At 37.9% G+C, this 14,479-nt stretch overlaps 1 protein-coding gene and 1 long non-coding RNA gene across 3 annotated transcripts in view; one reads left to right on the forward strand and one right to left on the reverse strand.

The window, feature by feature from the left end:
• The window catches only part of TYR (tyrosinase), a 110,498-nt gene that overhangs the window by 74,873 nt on the left and 21,146 nt on the right, over positions 1–14,479 (reverse strand). The gene's annotated exons all lie outside the window — the stretch shown is intronic.
• LOC133241021 (uncharacterized) overlaps positions 6,937–14,479 on the forward strand; it is a 120,159-nt gene continuing 112,616 nt past the window's right edge. For both annotated transcript variants that reach the window (XR_009734480.1, XR_009734481.1), the window contains exon 1: positions 6,937–7,600. This is a non-coding gene — a long non-coding RNA (uncharacterized LOC133241021). The remainder of the gene's footprint in view (positions 7,601–14,479) is intronic.

Here is a 14,479-nt window from a genome sequence, read left to right on the forward strand (position 1 = left end):
TATATCATTGTTTTTCTCCTCTTTCATATCTATAAACTTGTATATGAGTTATTGCTATGAATGTGTAAGAGCATACATATGCACAGATGAAAAAAAAATCAACATCAAATAAAGTTAGGTGGTGCTAGTGGTAAAGAGCCCACCTGCCAATGCAGGAGACATAAGAGACGAGATGTAGGTTCAATTTCTAGGTTGGAAAATACCCTGGAGAAGGAAATGGCAACCCACTCCAGGATTCTTGCCTGGAGAATCCCATGAACAGAAGAGCCTGATGGGCTACAGCCCATGAGGTCACACAAGAGTCAGATATGACTGAAGCAACTTAGCACACAAAGTTAGCCGCAGGAAAGTATAATTAGTAAAGATTCTATTTATACTAAGGGTAATTATTTTTAAGATGCTTTGATTAAAGTCACTTGAAAATGTTTGAATTTTTTCATAGGTGTGCTTACATTCATCAACCTTCAATTTAAAAAAGAGTCTTCCCTAGGCTAACAAATTACAAAGCCTCATCTTCATAGTTTAATTATAAATGGAAGTATAATTCATATCTTTGTTATGACTTAATTACCACTTGGCAACAGAGATTACTGCTTTTACTATGCTCTCAACTACTGTGTAGTGGCCTGTTTTATTACATAGTTATGAAACAATCCTCACAGTAACTCTGTAAAGAGGATACAATTGAAGCAACTTTCAGGTGGTGAAACTAATGCTTAGAAAGATTCACTGGTTTATCCAAGGTCATTCAACTGGTAAGTGGTGAAGCCAGAATTTGGGCTAGTTATCGAGCAGATTTCTGCTCTCAATCATTCTGTTATACTCCCTTACTCGGTGCAGATTTATTAATTGTATTGAAATATAAATACATTAAGATGACAGCAGATCTTTTTTTCTAGTTATAACAGTACCCTCAATTCTTTTTAAGGAATTCCCTTAATTCTTTTTATGAAAAAAGTTGTGGGGGAAAAAAAAAAAACAAAGCATCGAGGACTTCCCTGGTGGTCCAGTTGCTTTGGTCTTCACCTTGCAATGCAGGTGTTGGGTGTTCGACCCCTGGTCAGGGAGCTAAGATACCACATGCCTTGCAGCCAAAAACCAAAACATAAAACAGAAGCAATATTGTAACACATTCAATACCGACTTTACAAATGTTCCACGTTAAAAAAAAACTTAAAAAAACAAACAAACAAACAAAAAAACACAAGGCATCGTATCCAGCCCCGTTTTCTATAAAATACTCTTTAAGCATAGAGAAGGCCCTTGATATTATGGACATTCCCACTGTCTTTAGATGACTACCTTAAAAGCTTTGTGTTATAGAACTTCAAAGGCATGTAGTCAGTTGAATCAATCAGATTTTTGTCACAAAACACAGAGAAGTTTGGAATTATTTGGTAATGCCACCAATATACAAGGTCAGATGTTTATCCAGTGTTTGACTCTGTCAAATGCAATTCCCTTGCTGAATGTCAAATGTTTGTAGACTATATTTTTCCTTCTTTTCCCTTGATATTCATTGTCACTTGCTGCTGTTGTCAATTCCTCTTCCATCATCCCACTCCATCCATCAGCTTCCCAGGCAATTGCTCTTTTCCTTTCTGCTTTTATTTTTAGCCATGCAGGATCCTAGTTCCTATTTTAGAGGGCTGTCTACCAGCATCAATACCATGCAGAGTGCAAGGTGAAAAGAAAAATCAGTAATACTGACTCTGTCTTTATTTAAATTTTTGGTATTTCATTTTAAAAAAGTTTCTAGACTAGAGATATAACTCCATCTCAAAGATTGCTTTTATGAATCTTTCTAAGTAGAAAGTACTATCATTTTGCTACAATTTGGATATCAGCTCAGCTTAGATCTTATATATATAACGTTTCTGAAATATATAATATATAATGTTTCTGAAACATTTTTTGTCCACTGGAGGTCTCAAATACTGGTCTATTCCATTGTTTAGAATTTACTTTCTAAATGGAGTTAAAAAATAGACTAAGCATCAACATGCAAGAGAGTGACTTTATCACTTAATGAAAATTTTCCATTAATAGATACGCATTTACAGATATCTGTAAAGATAACGTAAATTTTACAACGATGTATGAGGTAGGTATTGTGATTTTCCGTATTTTGTAAATGAAGTAATTCAAGTCAAGACAGTGACCAAAGGTCAACTAATTAGTAAGTAATAGTTATCAGGATTTTAACCCAGGTAATCTGTTAACCATGGGAGAAGGAAATGGCACCCCACTCCAGTGTTCTTGCCTGGAGAATCCCAGGGACAGGGGAGCTTGGTGGGCTGCCATCTATGGGGTCACACAGAGTCGGACATGGCTGAAGCGACTCAGCAGCAGTAGCAGCAGCAATCTGTTAACTGGGATTCCTGGTGGTTGAATGGTAAAGAATTTGCCTGCCAATGCAGGAAATGGCAACCCACTCCAGTATTCTTGCCTGGGAAATCCCATGGACAGAGGAGCCTGGTCCTCTAAGTGTTGGATACAACTTAGTGACTAAACAACAACAAATCTGTTAACCACAACCTTATGGTTCCTATAAAACTCTATTTGGAAGACTTGGGGATATGACCTACCCTGGTGATGGTCTAACTTTACTACCTATTAGCTGTGTAACCTTGTCAAGTTAAATTCTCTGAATCTCAGTCCTTCATCTACGAGTGTAATAATGAATACGGTATTAGTCATTTGAAAGGAGTAATTAAGATAATGGATATGAAAGGCTGTCAGGAACTGAAAATGTAGGGCTACATTGATGTCGGCAGTGGTTTTTAATTACAAGGGACTCTGGGAATTTCCATGACTATTTTTTAGCAGACTGAAAAAATGTGCATTTTTTCTCTTTTTTTCCTTTGGACCTTACCTGACATTCCAGTTCATCTCTGAGAATATCAGATCCTCAGAGTTTCTCTGACAATAAACACTTGTTTAGGTCCCCTCTATTTAATAATACTCATAATTCCCCGCTTTTAGTCATTTATTTTCTTTAGATTATAGTTATTCACCACCCAGTTCTTAATTACACTGTAAATTCCAAGACAAAAACATCTGCATCATATTTGTTAGTTATTCCTGGTGTCATATCTTTTCCCCTTTTCATACTGTTCATGAGGTTCTCAAGGCAAGACTGCTGAAGTTGTTTGCCATTCCCTTCTCCAGTGGACCATGTTTTGTTAGAACTCTCCACCATAACCCATCTGCTTTCAGTGGCCCTACATGGGCCATAGTTTCATTGAGTTAGACAAGGCTGTGATCCCTGTGATCAGTTTGATTAGTTTTCTGTGCTAGTGGTTTTCATTCAGTTTGCCCTCTGATGGATGAGGTCAAAGCTGTGGTTTTTCCAGTAATCATGTATGGATGTGAGAGTTGGACCATAAAGAAGGCTGAGCGCCGGAGAACTGATGCTTTTGAACTGTGGTATTAGAGAAGACTCTTGAGAGTCCCTTGGACTGCAAGGAGATCAAACCAGCCCATCCTAAAGGAAATCAACCTTGAACATTCATTGGAAGGACTGATGCTGAAGCTGAAGTCCCAATACTTTGGCCACCTGAAGAGCCAACTCATTAGAAAAGATCCTGATGCTGGGAAAGATTGAAGGCAGGAGAAGGGGCAACAGAGGATGAGATGGTTGGATGGCATCATTAACTCAATGGACATGAGTTTGAGCAAGCTCCAGGAGATAGTGAAAGACAGGGAAGCCTTGCATGCTGCAGTCCATGAGGTCGCAGAGTCAGACACAACTGAGCAACTAAACGACAATAATTCCTAGTGAATAGCAAAGTGCCTGCACAGAGTGGATACTTTATAAAAGTTTGTTGAATAAATAAATATGAAATATTTTTCTTTCTAAAACCATGTAACTCCAGTTGCTAGCATAATTTTATTTGACCTTATTTTAAATTTAAGTCCTTGATTTATTTTTACAAACAATTTCCAAGTACAATAGCATAATTATAAAATCAGTTAAGCTGAAATTTTTGGAACATGCCTTTAGTATTCCAAGGTTTATGATTGAGTAAAATGGATCTTGGCCCTGAATTGGCTCTTATGCTTTTATTTAATAGGTGAACCTATCAATATTCTCCTGAGGGAACAGTTAATTACATATAGAGAAGACCCTGAGCTTGTATGAAAAATAGGTATGGTGTTGCTCAGCATGTAGATGATAATAGATGTTAGGAGAGGAGAGATAGGCAATTCTTTTCTCAAACAAACCATATTAATATAAATAATTATTCACCCATAAATAATGGAATATATTTTGGGAAGTTCCATAGAAAAAAAGGACATGGAATGGCTAAGGAAAACAGAATTTCACAGCCTTTTTATACTTGTTGGAAAATGAGCTTAAGTGGGAAAATTTTATAGAAAATGGAGAAAAGTAAATAATGGCACGTGAGAGAAAATAATTTACTTTTTCTCAGTCAAGAATTGAGGCTTCAACGTAAGTGAGGCATCCTAGACCAAAACTAAAATCCCAAGCAATTACTAGATCCTAAAGTGTAAAAAATTGAAAAGGCTCAAACAGAAAGACCTAACACACATCTGTTAATATGTTCACTAAACCCATTTCCTCAAACTCCTACTCACAACCAAACTCACCTAGTTTTGGCCTTGTCAATGAATTGTGGACAGTGGAATGTGGGCAGTAGGCAGGTAGATCACTTTCAGGTTTGGCCCATATATTCCTCCTCTGCTAACTGCTAAGTCACTTTAGTTGTGTCCGACTCTGTGCGACCCCATAGACGGCAGCCCACCAGGCTCTGCCGTCCCTGGGATTCTCCAGGCAAGAACACTGGAGTAGGTTGCCATTTCCTTCTCCAATGCTTGAAAGTGAAAAGTGAAAGTGAAGTCACTCAGTCGTATCCGACTCTCAGTGACTCCATGGACTGCAGCCTACCAGGCTCCTCTGTCCATGGGATTTTCCAGGCAAGAGTACTGGAGTGGGGTGTCATTGCCTTCTCTAGTTCCTCCTCTGGGACCCTCCAAATACGCTTTTGCCTTATCTCCCAGAACATCATCAGGGAGATGGGGTTTAGAGAAGCCATTAAAATGGTCATGTGAAAGACTGCTCACCAGCCATTAACATCCACACTGGACTTGGCATGAGCAAGAAATCAACCCATTTTTATTAGGTTAGGCCATTGGGTTTGTTTGTTACAGCTTCTACAACTTGTCAGTTTGGACTACCATAACAAAGTACAATAGACTGAGTGTTATACACAACATAAATTTATTTCTCAGAGTTCTGGAGGCTGAAAGTCTGAGATTAGGGTGCTGGCATGATCAAGTTTTGATGACAGCACTTTCAGGTTGCAAACTGCTACATTCTGGTATACCCTCACATGGTAGACAGCAGAGAAGGGAAGCAAAATTGTGTTGTCACTTACAATGGCACTAATCCTATTCATGAGGGCTCCACCCACATGACCTCATCTAATCCCAATTGAATCTCAAAGGTCCAACTTCTAATAGCATCACACTGGGGAGGAGATAAAGTTTCAACACAAGAATTTGGAAAGAACACAAACATTCAGTCTATAATATCCTAACATGTTTCTCTTATACATTCTAATTTCCATTTGTAAAACAAATGCTCATAAGTTTAATAACTTGAAAAGTCTGGAGTAAAAGAATATCTTGGCATTTCATTTACCAGTAGAGAATTAGTTTTGTTTTAAATGAAACCCAGACATAATACTGTGGTAAAGGTATATGATTTTAATTTTATGCATTTCAATGAACACTAGGAAAAGGCACTGTGACAGAAGCTGCTACTTTTTTTTTTTTTTTTTACCAATACTAATTCCTTTCTTTTCCAAATAATGACTATACTAAATGTGGGGCACATGGCTACTGGCTGGAGGTTTTATTTTCCAGTTTCCCTTTAGAGCTAAGTGTGGCCATGTCTGTGTGACCATGGGTATAAAATAGAATTGATAAAAAACTCATCCAACGTAGGTCTTTAAATAGGAATGGGCATGTGCTCCTTTCCCCATTTTGTGTGCTTCCTACTGATTAGAGTGAAGGCATTAGAATGCCTTCTAGAGGTGGAAGTTGGGAATCAAGGACCATAGAATTGTACTACCAGTTCTAGATCATCTACCTCTGCATTGTTTCATCAGAGCAAAATAAACAACCACTTTTTCAGTCACATTATTTTGGGTTTTTTTTTCTTACAATATTTTAACAGGAGAAATAGACTAATTCAGCAATGTCCTATGAAACTCACGGCATATGGAAGGAATCTCAGAAGGGATACTTAAAATCACAGTTGCTGTTGGTGCATATATAAATGGGGCTTCTTATCCTGATTAATTACCATACTTCAAGTATTTATTACAACTGATCCTTTTTATCAATATATTCTTTTCTACCTTTTTAAACACCTAAGTTATAATTTCAAGTTCACAAGCTTTCAAAGCTTTTATTTTCAAGTCACCTACTGTGAAGTCACTGTCACAAGATTCTGAATTTATTCTAGTATGGAAAAGAAAAATAAATACAGATAAGGTTAAAATTAATAACCAAAGGTAACAATTCTAATACTTTGAATAAATCCTAAACAGTACTTTCTTCATTGTAATATTTAACATTTAACAAACATTATCTGATTGGAGGAAGAAATGGCGACCCACTCCAGTATTCTTGCCTGGGAAATTCCATGGACAGAAGAGCCTGGCAACAACAGTCCATGGAATTGGACACAACTTACTGACTAAATAGCAATAATCTTATTTGATACATGGACATTCAGAGATAATACAGAAATACTATCTCCATTTTATAAACGAAAAAGATGTGCTCTGTGAACTTCAATGACTTACACAACGTCTCAAGTCGAGCTCAATAGAGCGTGTAACAGGAGCAGCTGTCAGCGTGCGACTGTTATCGCGAGATTGGCCGTTAGCGCGCTGCTGTTAGCCGTCCCCTCCACCAACGGTTAGAGTCACAGTGGTCCCCATGGCACCAGTCTCCCAGGGTGGCAGTCTGTGGAACCTGGCCCAGTTGCCTGCCAGCGCTGACACCGGGCAGGGCAGGGCCCCTTTGTTTGGCTTGTAAAAACTGCGAAACAGAGGCGCCCTCAGTGACAGCCGGCGAGCAGCCCCAAGCTGGAGTGGCGGCCTGTGGGCTACTGTGAGGAGCATCGATGGTGGAGGTGACCTCCTGCCCGGCCTCGCACCGGCTGCCCCGCAGGTGTGAAAGGAGCCTGTTCTGACATCTGAGGGAGGCTTCGTGAGTCCCTTCTCTGGTTGTTAAACTTCAGGAGTATTATACTTTTAGATAAAATTTTGCGGAACAGATAATAGCATTTGTTGCTTTGGAGGTTTACAGGAACATCGTGACCTGACCCACATGGTCAGCTGCAAGAACAAGAAGTATGCAACAATTAAGCAGGTCCCTCCATCACCTTGCCTTTAAAAGGACTTTGCTGAAAGGCTTCTGGGAGTTTGGTTTTTTTTTTTTTTTTTTTTTTTTTTTTTTACGGCGTGAACCACTCCTCTTCTGCAATAAACTTCTGTCTCCTTCAAACTCTGATGTTTTGGTACCATTTAGCCTCACTGTGCCCTGGGCACAGGGACCTGAGGTGAGTAACAGTCATTCTTCAAGGATCAGAGTATCCTTATAATATATCTAAGCATTTCCCAATGAGATTATGAGCTCAGAATTCGGCATTTGTATTCAAGGTTTTATGATCTACATTTGGATTTCAGCTCTTATGATTTATGTGCTGCAAGCAGATGGCTTCCAACATACTTTTTTTAAATCTATGAAATGGGGATAATAGAAATCAAGGCTGATACCAGGCAGATAAATTGTATACTAAAACACCTTACTTAGTAGTAACCTCTCAAAAAATGTTAGCTGTTCGTTCTTTTTGAGTTTTAATTTTTGAGACAGAATAGATTTATAGGACAATAAAAATACACAACCCTAGGGAGTACCATTTATGTTGTAGTTTATGATAATATATTCCCTAGCACAATACAATAAAATCTGGATGTTGCCCCTAGAGTTGTACAATGTAGTAACCTTAATGAATTTTTTAAAAAAACAATTGAATAGCTTTTATCTTGAGGAAAGTGGTATCTCACCACACACTCAGCATTGAAGATAAGCTCCTATTTCACATGTATTCCCTTGGATCCGGCTAAAGCTGTAATATAAATTTCTGCTGAAATTGACCTAAATAAATAAATAATCACTTTCATCCTCTTAAATTTCACTTTTAAAAGGCAAGGATAATTATTCATAGTCTCTGGCATGAAATTGATTGGCTCTAAAAAGATGAAGACTAGAGTTAACCCTTGGCATCTGTAGCTGTGATATTTTAAAAGACCAGATTTTCCTAAGTAAGTTTCTTGAGATTTAAAAGTCAAAAGTTTATTTAAAAATTTTTTTTGAAGTAACATTGGTTTGTGATGTTATATGTTTCATGTGTTAAACATTATATTCAACTTCTGTCCTGCTGCTGCTAAGTCGCTTCAGTCGTGTCCGACTCTGTGCGACCCCATAGACGGAAGCCCACCAGGCTCCCCCGCCCCTGGGATTCTCCAGGCAAGAACACTGGAGTGGGTTGCCATTTCCTTCTCCAATGCATGAAAGTGAAAAGTGAAAAGGAAGTCGCTCAGTCGTGTCCGACTCTTAGTGACCCCGTGGACTACAGCCTACCAGGCTCCTCCATCCATGGGATTTTCCAGGAAAGTACTGGAGTGGGGTGCCATTGCCTTCTCCGAGCTTCTGTCCACACTATAGCAAAAGTTTAGTTCCATCTGTCATCATACAATTGATTCCATTTACCCTTTCTGCTCTCTCTCAACCCCTTCCCTTCTGGTAACCACTATTCTGTTCACTGTATCTATTTATTTTCTTTTTGTTTGTTTTTTTTAGTAAAATAATAGAATATCTGTCTTTGTCTGACTTATTTCATATAGCATAATACCCTCAAGGTTCATCCATGTTTTTGTAAATGGCAAAATTTTCTGTTTTTTAAGGCTGAGTTATATACCATTGTGTGTGTGTGTGTGTGTTTATCTCATCTTTACTTCTCATCCACTGATGGACATTTAGGTTGTTTTCATACCTTATAAATAATGCTGTAATGCATATATGAACATAAGTAGTGTTAGTTGCTCAGTTGAGTCCGACTCTGCAACCCCATGGACTGTAGCCTGTCAGGCTCCTCTGTCCATAGAATTCTCCAGGCCAGAATACCGGGGTTGCCATTTCATTCTCCCGGGATCTTCCCAACCCAGCGATTGAACTCGGGTCTCCTGCATTGAAGGCAGACTCAGGGGATATATTTTTTCAAATTGGTATTTTCTTATTCTTCAGATAAGTACACAGAAGTGGAATAGCTGGTTCATACAGTAATTCTATTCTTAATTGTTTCGAGGAATCTTCATAATGTTTTCCACAGTGGCTGTACAAATTTGCATTCCCACCAGCAGTTGTAGAGGGTACTTTTTTTCTCCCCATCTTCTTCAACGTTTTTTTTTGGCCAAGTCACATTATTTGCAGCATCTCAGTTCCCTAACCTGCAATTGAACCCATGTCCAGTACTTTTTATTTCTTGCCTTTTTGATAAAAGCCATTCTAACAGGTATGAGGTGATATCTCATTGTGGTTTTGATTTGCATTTCCCTAATAATTATTACTTTGACAACAAAGGTCCGTCTAGTCAAGGCCATGGTTTTTCCTGTGGTCATGTATGGATGTGAGAGTTGGACTGTGAAGAAGGCTGAGTGCCAAAGAATTGATGCTTTTGAACTGTGGTGTTGGAGAAGACTCTTGAGAGTCCCTTGGACTGCAAGGAGATCCAACCAGTCCATTCTGAAGGAGATCAGCCCTGGGATTTCTTTGGAAGGAATGATGCTAAAGCTGAAACTCCAGTACTTTGGCCACCTCATGCGAAGAGTTGACTCATTGGAAAAGACTCTGATGCTGGGAGGGCTTGGGGGCAGGAGGAGAAGGGGACGACAGAGGATGAGATGGCTGGATGGCATCACTGACTCGATGGACGTGAGTCTGAGTGAACTCCGGGAGTTGGTGATGGACAGGGAGGCCTGGCGTGCTGCGATTCATGGGGTCGCAAAAGTCGGACACGACTGAGCGACTGAACTGAACTGAACTGAATAATTACTGATGTTGAACATCTTTTCTTCTGCCTGTTGACCATCTTTGAAAAAATGTCTATCCAACTCCTCGGTCCATTTTTAAATTAGGTTCTGTGTTTTTTGTTTTCTCTTTGCTGTTTTTGAATTGTATGCTGCTGCTGCTAAGTTGCTTCAGTCATGTCCAACTCTATGAGACCCCATAGACGGCAGCCAAGAAGGCTCCTCTGTCCCTGGGATTCTCCAGGCAAGAATACTGGAGTGGGTTACCATTTCCTTCTCCAATGCATGCATGCGTGCTAAGTCGCTTCAGTTGTGTCCAACTCTTTGCGACCCTATGGACAACAGCCCACCAGGCTCCTCTGTCCACAGGATTCTCTAGGCAAGAATAGTGGAGTGGGTTGCCATTTCCTTCTCCTGAGTTGTATGAATTTTGTATAATTGGGATATTAACCCCTTATCAAATATATGATTTGCAAGTATCTTCTTCCATTCAGTAGATTGTCATTTCATTTTGCTTTTTTTAATTGTGAAGAAGATTTTTAGCTTGAGATAGTCTCATTTTTTATTTCTGCTTTTATTTCCTTTATCTGAGGAGACACATTCAGAAATATATTGCTGAGACTCATGTCAGAGAACAAAGAGGAATAGGGAAAAGTATATCTAATCCACTTCCTCAGAAGTAGAAATGTATACTTTTATTAGTGTGTTGACTATGATTCTTCTATATTTTTGGCCATCTAAAATGTCCACTGTTTTCACAAAAGAATTTCTTCTAAGCATCCCACATAGAGTAGAGTGATTAGTGCTGGACCATGAAACAGATGCAGGATTAGAAGTGTGTCAGAGCTCTAAGTTCTGCTCTGCCAACTTAGGGAAGCCAGAATGGGATACACATGTGATATTTTACATATATAATATTTCTGCTGCATTTTGAAATATGATGGTTACCTAGAGTAAAAGCCCTTGTGCTTGTGCTGAGAACTGAAGTAACCATATACAGTACTTTCCAAGGAATGCCATTTTTACCTGAAGGCACACTTGAGAAATTAACTATGATTATTCAGAATTAGGCAGTTTGGTAGACAATGTATTCAAAGTAAGTATGTCACTTAACACAACTGATAATATTTTTTGCTAATGAGAAAATTTTAGCTTTCAAGCGAAAATTAGAATTTTGGAATGTTTTAGTCCATCACTGTAATTTTGCCAGATTCTCAGTATTTAAAGACTTTCCTCATGAGATTGTTGGTGATATTAATAAATTTGACATTTAGTATTGTACAATGAGAAATGTCAGCATTTGAAAGATCTACATATTGCAGTGAACCTGTATTTTGCAAATGATCCATATGTGATATTACAAACTAATTATGATAAAAATCATTCATAATGTAAGATAGATCAACAAATTTTAATATAACAAATACAAAAAGCTTATTGATCTGCTTTCAGCTTTGACAGTACAACTGAACATTTAAGAAATTATACTAGTTAAGTTTTGGTAGAGAAAGATAAAGAAGATCCAGAATTATCAAAAAATATTTTTAAAACACTGTTCCTATTCCAATTTTATATGTGTGAAGATGGATTTTCTTCAAGGTCTTCAATTAAACATCTTGTCATAGTATGTTGAGTGTGGAAGCAGACATAGAATCCAGATGTCTTTTTTTTTTTTGGCAAATATATAAATCAGTGTCATGCCACTCACTACTTTTTTAAAAATAAAATTATGTTATTTATATTAGCATGGAATGACTAATATTATTATATAAATATTTATAAATCTTATGTTTTAGTTTAAAAATGGCAAGTAGCTATCAACATAACCCACATTAAAAAAAAGCTTTTTGGCATTCTCCATATATTATAAGATGTGTAAGTAGATACTGAAACCAAAATACAGGATTTTAGATCAATCGTTATAGAAGATTATAAAGCAGTCATACAAATACATGAGGCATAGCCAAATTGTATTTGGTTCCTCAAGTCTCCCAACTCATAATTTTTAAGTGAACAAATGCATAAAATAGAATTCTAATTTTTCTTTGCAGTGTTTTTATTGCTAATAAGTGGTGGCATTTTCCCCAAGATTTGTCCCAAGGAAGTGAAATCTCCACAGACCAAATGCCTGACTCTACATTTAGAAAAGATACATTGTTAACTTTCTCCTTAAAGGTCTTCTAGGCCCTTAAGTTGAAATATTTATTGGAAAAAAAATATTATCCTGTGGAAAGTGCCTATTTGCCATTTTTTACCTTCCAAAGGTAAAAAACCTAAATGAAAACTATTATTAGTAAATACATATCATTAAACTAGTAACCCATGCCTAATTATAAGGGACAGTGGGATGACTAATGAGATTGCAAAGAAGACAGATGTAGGGGGAAAAAGAAACATGTCTTACATACACAGTTGGAGGTACGGATGTGTACATCCTTACAATAACCTCGATATGTAATTATTAAATACATTTTTAAATGAGGGAGAAGACACTCATAATGTTAGAATTGATGCTCAAGTATATTGCTACATGCCTTCAAAATTAGTATTTCAATCCCTTTTAAATGGCCCTGTCCCAGTATGAGATATTTTTCCTCTCTGAACTTCCCAGATGGCATTAGTGGTAAAGAACTCACCTAACAATGCAGGAGACAGTAAGAGACTGTATTAGATCCCTGGGTCGGGGAGATCTCCTGGAGAAAGAAATGGCAACTCACTCCAGTATTTTTGCCTGTAGTATCCCATGAACAGAGGTGCCTGGCAGGCTGCAGTACATGGGGTCGCAAAGAGCTGGAAACAACTGAAGTGACTTAGTACTTTCTCTAATGTAGCACTCCATATTATTTCAGGCTTTTTAAAAAGGTAACATTACCTTCTAATAAAAGAATCCCAATTCAAAGCAAATTCACTCAGACAATAATATCCAGGATACTTATTTAAATTTCTTACATATAATAGAAAGGATCCTATTTGCACTGAGAGTTTGAAGTAAAGAGAAAAAAGAATATTCTTCAGGTCAAATTAGTTGAATCAGCTCATTCAACTAAAAGGAGACAGGATGTCTCCTAAACTCATTGGAATAACTACTTCACTGAAGATGGTGCTTCAGCTTAATTTGTGAATATTAAATATTGCAAGAGTGTTGCGAGGATTAAGTGATATAGCATGTGGGAAATGAGAAGTCTGGCACACAGAGGATTTTATTATTATGATCAGGATCATTGCCTGATCAGAATATCAACAAAGTTGGATTTTATTGTTATTATTATGATCAGGATCATTGCCTGTTCAGAATATCAACAAGGTTGGCAAGGTGATAATTCTGGGGTGTTAAGTAATCCAAGCAAAGAAAGATTTTCCTGGTCTGCATGAACTCTTTCTCAAAATCTTCCACCTCATTCTAAGTCAGAGTATACCAATCTATACCAACCTACTTAGTTTTTTTATTTTCTCAGCACTGGTAAAGAAGATGGGTAAGGAAGAGCTTGAGCCTTGCCATCACTAGAATGGCTCATCGCACTTAACAAATCTCCTTGGCATTCTGGTTTACACAGTAGTTCTGTTTAATTTATATTTTGAGTTTGAGTGACCATTTCTGGATATACTAAGAAAGTCCATTTCTCAGGCAGGGAGACTGGAAACTAGAACATCCTTTGAGACATCATTGTGACCTGTCACTGACCTTTCTCTTCTGGTATGAACAGTTACCTTAAGACTTTATGCAAAATTTCAAAATTCCCATTATCTTTCATGAAAACCCAGAACTGACTTAAAATTTCCTAGACTGGCTTCCCTGGCAGCACAGTGGTAAAGAATCCACCTGTAATGCAGGAGGCCGCTTGCAACACAGGAGACTCAGGTTCGATCCCTGGCTCAGGAAGATCCTCTGGAGAAGGAAATGGCAACCCACTCCAGTATTCTTGCTTGGGAAATCCCATGGACAAAGGAGCCTGGTGGGCTACAGTCCCTGGGGTCACAAGAGTTGGACATGACTGAGAAACTAAACTACCAGCAGACTGCTCCTCAAAAAATTCTGGCAAATGAAAAGGTAAGATACTTTCCAGTAGTCACAATAAAATAGAAAGGGTAGATAGACTGCATGAAAAAAAAGATTCCAGAGAATCATAAAAGAAGGGATTTTTTTAGAAGAGCTGCTACATAAACTAGATGTTTTAGTGTTGTACAGGTTAAGAGGACAAAACAAGGACCCATTATTAGAAGTCAATGGCAGAAGTTTCATAATTCTCAATCTGATGCTTACCTTTCTGCCTCCTAAAATAGTCACCAAGTGTTTATGATACTCTGTACTCTAGAGTCTACAAGAGTTTCTATACTCCAACCAACTCATC

Source organism: Bos javanicus, chromosome 29 (genome assembly GCF_032452875.1).
Source record: "Bos javanicus breed banteng chromosome 29, ARS-OSU_banteng_1.0, whole genome shotgun sequence".
Classification (NCBI taxonomy): domain Eukaryota; kingdom Metazoa; phylum Chordata; class Mammalia; order Artiodactyla; family Bovidae; genus Bos; species Bos javanicus.